Here is a 10088-nt window from a genome sequence, read left to right as displayed (position 1 = left end):
TGTTCATGACAACAGTCATAAACATTCATAAAGACTCGTTCATGTTCATGACGGATGTTATGTCATGTTTATGACGGTGTCATGTCAGTCTTATGCACACCCCTTCAAATAAAATGTTACCTAAACTTGTGTGAGATTCTCCGCTGATCATAAAGCCTGTGAGCTAACAGAACTCTGTTAAACAACTAAAAAAGATCCCATTTAATTGAATTTTAATTCGTTTACATAACATGTGCCTATCAGTTTGATATGTTATCGATTGATTGACGCTGGAGATACATGGACTCATAACCATGAAGTATGGGAGCCAAAAGCTTTATATTTATCTAACTGACATGCAAATTAAATGTTAACACTTGTTTGTTTCTTCTGGTTTAAACATTAAAACTCAGAGCAAACGTCCAAAATCAGAGTGAATTATTCGGGACTCTGGCTGCCAGCGTTGCAGGTGGATCTGGTCCTAATGGGTTAACTCTGCCTTTACTGTGCCTCCGTCTTAATCTGCTTGTTCTCTTAACATTCCTCAGACTTTTACTCTTTCCGAGTCCTAACTTCTCATTTGTTCATAATTCTTAAAGGTAGAAACACTTTTAATCGTCATTTAGTTCAGATATAAAACTGTTCATTCCTGTTTTGACGTTTTGGCAGTTTTTTCTTACCTCTGTGATTCTAAATAACATGGTTTATGTTATTTAAAGCAACTCTTTTTAACTCTGTTTCTAATCGAGAAGTGTTAAATATTTGTTTAGCGAGTGAAGCTGATGATGCGGACATTTTATAATTTTCTTTTTAAGACGAGGGTCTCTGACAGATTTACATCTTTAATAGAAATGTTTTGTACATCTCTCTTTTTTTTTTTTTACTAGCCATGTTTTTTTTTTTTTGTCATTTTAAACATTCAACAACCTTTTACTCTAAAACTGATCGGACCAATTCCACTCAAATAAAGTCAGAGTTACTAGAGAAAATAATTGTTTTTGCTGGATGGAAAAGACTAAAAGCAGAACCCATTGGACCCAAACGTTGTGAAACTGTTTCTTTTATTTTATTGAAGTTAAGATCTTTTCTGACCTAAGGGAACAACATTCTTTTCTCCTTTATCATCAACACGTTAAATTTAAAACATTTTTTATATAAGTTGTTAAGCAAAATGTACTTTTAATACCTAAAAGAAGCTTGTAAGAGTAACTGACTTAAACTGTCTTTCTTTATTTTCAATATTTATAGAAAAGATTCACCTAATTTTACAATGTGTTTTTTATTTCATAATAGAGGATTCTGACCTAAAATTTGAAAATATATATAAATGTTATGCTAATTTGGTTTGTAGGTACATATTTAGTAAATCGTCTTTTGTTAGTTTTATTTTTCTAGAAAAGCTGCCGACTCCTGGATTAGATGCACAGCTGAAGGGGTGTGAATACTTTGAGTTTTGGTTTGTTATTCTTGTACTTTCATCTGTTTCTTGTTGGTTTAAAGTGAACTGGTTGAAATGTTGGACCTTTACACTGTCGGCACAGCAAAAAACGCAAAACTTTACCTAGTATTTTTGATTTAGCTTATAGTGTAAATATTTCAGTACACATGAAATACAAGAAAACAAACTAACAAGAAACGTTTCAGCAAAAAGTAGGAGTTTGTTTCAAGTCAATAATTTCTGAATATTGATTGAAAGTACTGATTAAACTGGCAGATTATTTCAGTTATAGCATTTAAAAATGATCTGCCAGTGGATCTAGAACTGTTGTTGCTAGGCAACGGACTGGGCTCGGCTGGCGTTGCCAGGTAACGGCTCATGGCCAGTTGATTGCGAAATAATTTGCCTTAAACAATATTAGGAATTATTCACTTAAAATAAGATGCTACATTGAAAAGTTACTTGTTGGCCGTCTTTATTTCAAGTGTACTACAATATTTGCATTACCAAAAATACTTGGTAAGATTTCTGCAGTGTGAAGCCTCCTCACTGGGCAGATTGTCCTCCGGTTCAAACATTTTACTGGTTTCCATTCACATATTACTTTCTGCTGCTGTGAAATCGCCGTTTTGCTGCTCTGCGATCGTTTTTTTCCGACTCGAGGCCAAAATCTCCCTGTACTGAATGTATTCTGCTCTTCTTTTGTAAAGTGGAAACACTATGAAGGCCGTTGACCCGCTGGCCTTTAAAGTAGTGGGTTCATCCTGTTCTCTCGCTAACGTCACGCCCTTCTTTCAGGACTGTTAATGAGTGAGCTTCTGCTGGAACTGATTTGTTTTCTTCTGATGCCAAAAAATGTCGGAGTTGGTGTGTGAGTATGATGTGATGCTAATCTGCCTGCACGCTCTAGTTAAAACTGTAATTTTATTTAGTTCTCTTGTTTTTTTGTGTGTGTTCTCGGGCCTTTCTGAACTCTTGGTACTTCCATTGTACATATTGTGTAGATGATTTGTGGCTTTTGGTCCTTACTGGGGATTTTTCTGTCTACTTGAGGACCACATTTCAAAATATGGGGGATGAAACTGGCTTATCAGCGAAATGAATGCCTGTATGAATTTTTGTCAGACTAAACGTCGTGGTGATTGTGGAACAGGTTGTTTACCCGCACAATCTCCCCCCAAAGCCTGATTGCTTTGCTTTAATGACAGAACGTAAAAGAAAAGGTCTGACGACGTTTTAATGTAGAATAAATGTGGACCCCGAGGTTATTTAGTTCAAATGAATGCTGACGGAGGGGGGCGGCGGGGTGACTAGTTCAAATTAATTAATTTTGCCTGTCATTTCTTTGTTTTCTTTTAGCTTGATTATTGCATTTGCTTTATGCTTCCGCATAATTGGCTGCTTTTGTAGACGTCAAACTGAAACACAAATCTAAATGTCGTTCATTTTGCACAGCGGATGTAGAGGATCCACTCTGCAGGGAGACTGAGCTGCATCATGATTGGTGATTTATTTTATTCATTAAATGTTTTGTGGTTTATTAGCACCACTAGTAGAGACGTGTAAAAAGCCTTAAAATAAATCAACAACTCTAGCTGGACGATAAATTTCCCCAGAAGTTATTCAGAAGACAATTTTAGTACAGTATAATGCAAGTTCGCCCTCCCAAAGATCAATAAACTTTAATTTCCTAAAGAACAGTTAACACTGGAGCTGGAAGATATTGTAAATATCCAGAGTAACACACAATAAAACGATAAATAAAACAGAAATAAACACCACACACAACCAAAACCACAAATAAAATGGATTTTGTTTTCCTTGTAAACAAAATTTCCCTTCAAAATTAATCAGCAGAATGTAAATTATCAAGCTCGTTTTAATTTATCATGAAATTAATTGCTTATTGCAACAGGCTTAGCTGTTGCATAATCTCACAGATAAAAAAAAATCAAACTTTTAATCTAAGTACAGTTATTCTTGGCAAAATGATAAAATTTCCAGCATTCCTAACAATTCCTATGAAATAAATGGAACGGAAGCATTTTTTTAATTTATACTTTGCTTTTTGAGGTTGACGTAATCTGACTTCCTGCTTCTCTGGGTGTAAATAGCTTTTTGAGTCTTTTTACACACATTTTTGACGAGTGCCAATAAATATGAAGGGCGCTGTAGTTTTCAAATACACTAAGCACTGAAAATGTTTGGATGTTTCTGCTTAAAACCACCTTCTGTCATAAAAGATGAAAGTTAATCGCAATACTTTGTGGTGTTTATTGTGGGAAATGTTGATATTGAGGACAGAACTGCCCGTTTCCCATGATTAAGTTCAGTATGCCAGGTTAGGGGCTAACATCAGTTTTTTAATGGTACACTAGTAAAATATGGAGCTGAATGTCATTCCTGCATGTCTGTCACATGTTTTTGTATTTCACATCTGCCAGATTTTGTGGATTTTCTTGGGCGTTAAGCCTTTATTTCCCCCAAACTGGGTTCATTTTTATCAAATGTCATCCAACCCAGGTGTAGTTGGTGAAACTCTGAAAGCCGGTTGACGAGTTTGGAGGTAAATTTACCTCTTTTTTTATTTATTTTTAAGAAAAACTTTCACTTTGTAACCAGTATGCAAGAGTTTCATCTGTGAACGTTTGAGGACAAGAATGTATTCCTCTTTGTAGAAACACACGGAGCTGCTGGAAAACTCTGTATTGACAACCGTGTCAGGCTGTTTCAGGTTATCTGTATGTAAAGTGCCATCAAAAGCATTCTTGAGAATCTGGTGATGTATTTCTTAATATTCACTGTTTCTTCACGTGCTTTAGACCTTGTCACCGCCTGCGTTTCACAAGATTGTAAATGTTCTTTTCAATAAAGTCACTGGAAAGAAAATGTTGGCGTTTCCCATATATACAAGATATATATATAATTCTTGGAAAATGAAAAGGTTACAACTTAACGTTTTTCTTTCAAAATTATTGGTGGTGTCTGAGTTTAACTAGGAATGCAACCAATTAATTGGCTTACAATTAATTGTTGATTAAAATTAGTTCCAATCTATTATCTAGTAACCACCACTGAGACCTTCGATGTTGTACTTTGGCTGCCGTCCAGCAGAGTGCGCCGCTGGTCATCCTGAAGCGGAATTTCCATTAATATAGAAACAAAGATGGCGGCGGGAAAGAGAAACGGTCCAGACGGAGTCCGGTTGGAGATGAAAAATACACCTTATGAGGTTTTGTTTATAAGTGTAAAAACACAACAAACTCCTTAAGTTATCAACTAAATAGTGTTTCATTCAGCCGAGCTGCAGGATGGACCAACGTCGATTTCTATACCAAAGATTATTGATGTTTAATAATATGAGTAAACCACAATTTCTTGTTTATTCAGTTAGTATTTAATACAGCTGACAAAATAAGTAGAATTATGTTTTTTTTTATTTTATTTTGCATAATGTGAAAAATTTTGCCCTTTGTTGTGAAAAGGCGATTTTTCCTCGTGATACAAGAGAAAACTCAAGTTTTTAAGAATATGGACGTTTACTGATTAATCGTTAGTTGATCAATAAGATCAATCAACTTTAGATTAACTCTTCTCGCATTCTAAAAGTATAAGTTTGATTCTTTCAATGTTTTGAGTGAAATAATCTGCCAGTGGAATTAGAACTGGGTTGCTAGGTGACGGGCTGGGCTTGGCTGGCATTGCTAGGCAACGGCTCAGGGCCCGGAATGATCACTTTTTCATCATTGTGTTAAGGAACTATTGACTTAAAATAAGATCATATCACGTTGAAAAGTTGCTTCTCAGTTGGTTTTGTCTTATTTCAAGTGTAGTAAGATATTTGTGGTAGAAACTAGAACAAAAGTACTTGGTAAATGAACTAATCGAATGCTGTTGATTAATATTTTAACAGTTTAATGGATTTTGTCATTAGATTCTGATACAGCGGGCCCTTTAAGGACATTTAGAAACTTGAAATGAAAACGAGTTTGACCTCCAGTGTCTCCCTGATAGACTGCTTGTAATTAGGGCTTTATTTAGGTGTCACCTGTTGAACTTGGGAGTCGTCCTCACACTCCGACCGATTGGATTTCACAGCGCCCGTCTCCTTTACGTCGGCGGCACGTGGCGCCTGAGGGCCTGCTGAGCTGATGCCCATTAGCTCATTGTGCATTATGTATCACCTTCCAGTAATCTGAGGAAATATCAAACAAACACGGCGTGTAAAATTGTGAGGGTACAAGAGAGGCGACGCGTGCCAGAAAGGGCCGCCTACAGGTCGGCGGCGTGGCCCTTTAAATATGGATGGGCGTCGGGACGGGGATCGGTGTCACACCGCACGCGTCTGCAGCATCATGGAGAAACTCGGCAGATGGAGGAGGTGTTTGCAGGGAGGAAGGCAGACCTGCTGGATGAGCGAGGGCCAGATGTCAAGGTTAACCCTTCAGACTCCCAGGAGGGCCGGACCCGCCCTCATCGGAGGCTTTGTTGGCTCATCTCTGGAGGTAAATCAGGTGTCAAACACGCCAATGCTGTCTTTTATTGATGCTGTTGTCTGACTTTGATAGGTGCCACACGCCTGGTGAACAAAAAGACACACGACAGCCAGTAAAAGGAGAATCTGCCAACAGATGAACAAAAAGGATACAGACAGACGTATTGGAGCTAAAGCTAACTTTTTATTTTCTTTCTTACATTTTTAAACATGTAAATTAAACATTTTATGTTATTCTAACTTTTAAAATTTGTTGCACTAAGATGCTTAACTATTTTTAACTGCCTACTCAGTAAATAAAGTGATGCTTTTATGTATTCAGGCCATTATAGATACAAAAACATTTCTGTCAAAAAGTTTTTGAATTTCTAAGCTCTGAAAATCAACATTTTTGTATTTTTAAGCAATTTTTTTCACTTTGAAACTCAGAAATTAACAAGTTTTTCTTCTAGGAAAATTCTGACATTGATCTCTAAATTTTTAGTTGATTTTCTTAACTTCATTTTTTTCAAGCAAATTTTTGAAACGGAAATTTACATGTTTTTAGAATATCACTGAAATTAATCTAAATGTTTGAGTTGTTTATAGCTAATTTTAAACTTTTGAAACTCGGAAACATAAAATTTTTAAATGTTAATAAAAAATTTTTTTTTAATTTCCTCCTTAAGATCAGATGTTTTATTTTGTTTTCAAACATTTTTATAGATATTAACTTCAGAGAGAAGAAACTGTAAAACAACAACCTGTAAGCAGATATTAAACATTTTTGCATTAAAAATGTGGTTTTTTTTTATTGTTTTGATGGAATATTCTAATCTTAAATGGCCGTAAGCAGAAAAATCATAATTAAGAAATTAAGGTTTGGAAGAATAATTTAGTGTTTAATTGCTCTACGTTATGTGTTTTTTTAATGTGAAATTTGTTGAAACATTCAATAGTATTCTGATTTATTGAAATGCCTTGTTTTATTTGTCGAGTTCTTCTTTAGTTTCAGTTTTTTTTTATTTCCTTAAATACTGTAATCCTGTAGAGAAATCCTGGATGGATTTCCGTTGGTTTTACTTATTCAGTTTCATTCTTGCTACTAATTTGTCTTTTATTAATGCAGGTTAGATTATTCGAGATCCCAAATTCATCTTTAAGAGAGATCCGTTCACACAAACACTGGATCACAGCTGATAAACTAAGACCAGGGATGAAGATGTGAACCATATGCACCATAAGCATCAGCAGATGTCCTCCTGCCACTTCCAAATAAAGGGAGAAATATGAATTCACTGTTTAATTTGCTGTTTTAAACCAAAACAAGCACGTCTGATCATGTAAATGAGTCTGACGAGACCTTAAAGAGAAATAACGGTAATGTCAGTTGAAACAAACTCCCCCAGAAGTGTAAATCAGCACAGTGGTAAAAAGTTCCCGGATTTTCCCAGTCAGCTGGGTCTCAAATGATCAACATGTCCAAACCAAACGGGAACACGCAGGATAGATGAAGGAAAACATCAAACCAATCTGTTGTGAAAATAGAAATTACACAACAAAAGAAATGGAAGACAGATGGACAGAAGCAGGAGTCGACCGCTAAGCAGAGGAAAACAAAGTTCCAGAAAGCTAAAGCGGCACAGTCATGATGATGGAACGAAAACTGGGATTTAGTGACGAATCCTTAGCCTGCATGGCCAAGGAGAAGATGCTGCTGGTTTGTTTTTGGTGCCATTTAAAATAACTCAATGAGGAGATCACAGATCCACAAGTTATTATTCCTATTTGGTGACAATGAAATCAGTTTTTTTATGGGTTGTAACACATTTGTCCACTAAGAATGTTAAAGGTTTTCTTCAAGACAGGCAGATCAGCTCAGTGGCGTGGCCAGAAAACAATCTGGATCTCAGTCCAGATGGAAAAAGATTTCAAAAATAGTTAATGTGTCTGTAATACCGACAAAATAAGATTGACTAAAACTGCCATGTTTTAGCCAGGATAGTAGATTCCTGCCTATTTGAGACTCAGTATTCACAGGTGAGCAGAAAATGCGCATATTTACGAGATTTTCTTAGAGCATATTTAAAGTATTCCACCGAAAACGTAGCTTGAGATACCTACGCGCAATGCTACTGAATAAATAGACTTGATTAATTTCGCCATAGGGAAATTAATTTGGTGTTTCAACCAAATATTTCGGGACAGGACATCATCTATTAACCGTAATAGCTAGAACCTGCAGACGGCATTGCTAGTATGCAACAAAACTAAACTGTTCCGATGTGGGACCATCGTGAATCCGTCACAAAAAAGGTTTCATCGCCCTTATTTATTTATTTTTATCATATACGAAATGAAGTCTTTAACGATGATACATAAAAAAATAAAAATAATAAAAAACGGACGCCACCAGTTTAAGACTCGTGGGTGTCCAGCTACTGTGATTCTCCTTTGTAGAATAATCCACAGAAATAATTGAGCTCTTTCTCAGTGTCGAACATTTAATTTATTTTCCGCTACTCAATCAGCTGTTCCCGAACTTTCGCTCCTCTCCCGAATCCGGGGAGCCTTTCAAAATAAAACATTTTACATTCTCATAACTCCAATTTTCACGCTTACAGTAACTTAAAAATGAATCAAACGTGAACCGGAAGTGTTCTGGTTTGGATGTTGAGCAGAAGTGGTTGCTGTCGACCCGTGAGTAACCGTCTGTTTAGCCGTTAAAACGGCACATAATGTGTTTTTGGCTAACCCGTTAGACAAGACGAGACGAAAAGAATAAATAAAAAAAGATAACTTTAATTGAGTCTCGACTGAGGCGATCCATTCCCGCCAACAGCAGGAGTTTATCAGTAGAGATGAGCAATGCCTTGCTTTTATTGTGATAGTCCACTTCCGCTAATTTTCACATTAGCTAAATATTTAGCTAGGAACCTAAATGTTATGTTGGCAAGCTATATTTGGTTCGAGCTTAATATTTTGTTTGGAAAATAAATATTTAATTTGGAAATTGTTTATTTTAAAAGTTCAATATTTATCTTGGAAAATAAATATTTAGTTACCAGGTATGCAAATTAAATAGTTAGCATGCTAAATATTTAGGCCTCGTTGCTGGAGGACGTGTGTAAAGTCAGTGATGGTTGGGCTACATGTTTTCTGCTTGTTCTGGTCGCTGGATTTTCTGAAGTCCACAGTAAACGTTTTGCTTCCAACTACTGACAAACTTTACGGAGATGCTGGTTTTATTTTCCAGGTGCCAAAAGCTGGTTCAATGGCCATGGCGCTCCTGTTCTTGATCGGTCAACGAACTCCCCTGACCTTTAACCCCATATAAAATCTATGAGCTGTGGTCAAGATGAAGATGAGAGATCCAGACCCAAGAAGGCAGATGACCTGAAGGCCGCTATCAAAGCACCCTGGATTTCCATTGCATCTACGCAGAACCACATGCAAGAGGAGCCCAACCAGGTAACATGGAAAAGTACATCATTTTCAGATGACAGGCATTTGTGCTTAAAACATCAGTTTTGGCTGGTCTAAATTTCTGAGTCATTGAATTTTGGGTTTACTTGAAAGCCATAATCATAAAAAAAGGCAAAAGATGACTGGGAAGAAATATTGCATATCAATGCAATATTCTAATATTTTTAGATGTACTAGCACACACACACACACACACACACACACACACACATATGTCTACATATATAGTTGTCTGAATGTTATATTTGAAAGGTTTACTTTCCAGCCGTGATTTTCTCCTGTTCCCAGCAGGAGAAACCTAGAGGCACGCAGACGGCTCAGCAAACGGGCCATATTAAAACGTCACTGCTATAGCTTGCTAAAGCCATGCTAAAACAGGAGTAATACAATCAATCAATCAGTCATCTCCTGACTTCACAGCACAGGAGAGCTCTGCAGGAATGCTGCTAAGCTGCAGATGTACCAGCCAAATTACTCCAGAGGGGAATTACCAGGCCATAAATCCAGACGTCAGAGAGGATGGCTGCAGCTTATTTCACGGTAAAGAAATCTGAGTTGTGTTTTATGGTTCTGGGATGTGCTGATTTTGTCTTCATTCCGGTGTGATTTAAACCAAAGATTAAATCATATATACCTTAAAATGCCACAGTTAGAGGTGACCTATAATGCTTCCTTGAATATGTTCCTGTTAGATCTATAAGCATATATATA

The 10088-nt window shown here is 36.6% G+C and overlaps 1 long non-coding RNA gene across 9 annotated transcripts in view; it reads left to right on the top strand.

Annotated features, from left to right (window-relative positions):
* The first annotated feature begins 8435 nt into the window (after positions 1-8435).
* LOC103477130 (uncharacterized) overlaps positions 8436-10088 on the top strand; it is a 111328-nt gene continuing 109675 nt past the window's right edge. For 8 of the 9 annotated variants that reach the window (XR_535590.2, XR_535589.2, XR_535591.2 and 5 more), the window contains exons 1-3: positions 8436-8591; positions 9148-9362; positions 9798-9917. This is a non-coding gene — a long non-coding RNA (uncharacterized LOC103477130). Of the gene's footprint in view, positions 8592-8967; positions 9063-9147; positions 9363-9797; positions 9918-10088 lie in introns of those variants that run through there. The other variant, XR_001777319.1, reaches the window with a different exon arrangement.

The sequence above is a fragment of the Poecilia reticulata genome, linkage group LG15, assembly GCF_000633615.1.
Source record: "Poecilia reticulata strain Guanapo linkage group LG15, Guppy_female_1.0+MT, whole genome shotgun sequence".
Classification (NCBI taxonomy): Eukaryota; Metazoa; Chordata; class Actinopteri; order Cyprinodontiformes; family Poeciliidae; genus Poecilia; species Poecilia reticulata.
The sequence above is the reverse complement of the archived record's forward strand: the minus strand, read 5'-3'. Positions and strand labels throughout refer to the sequence as shown.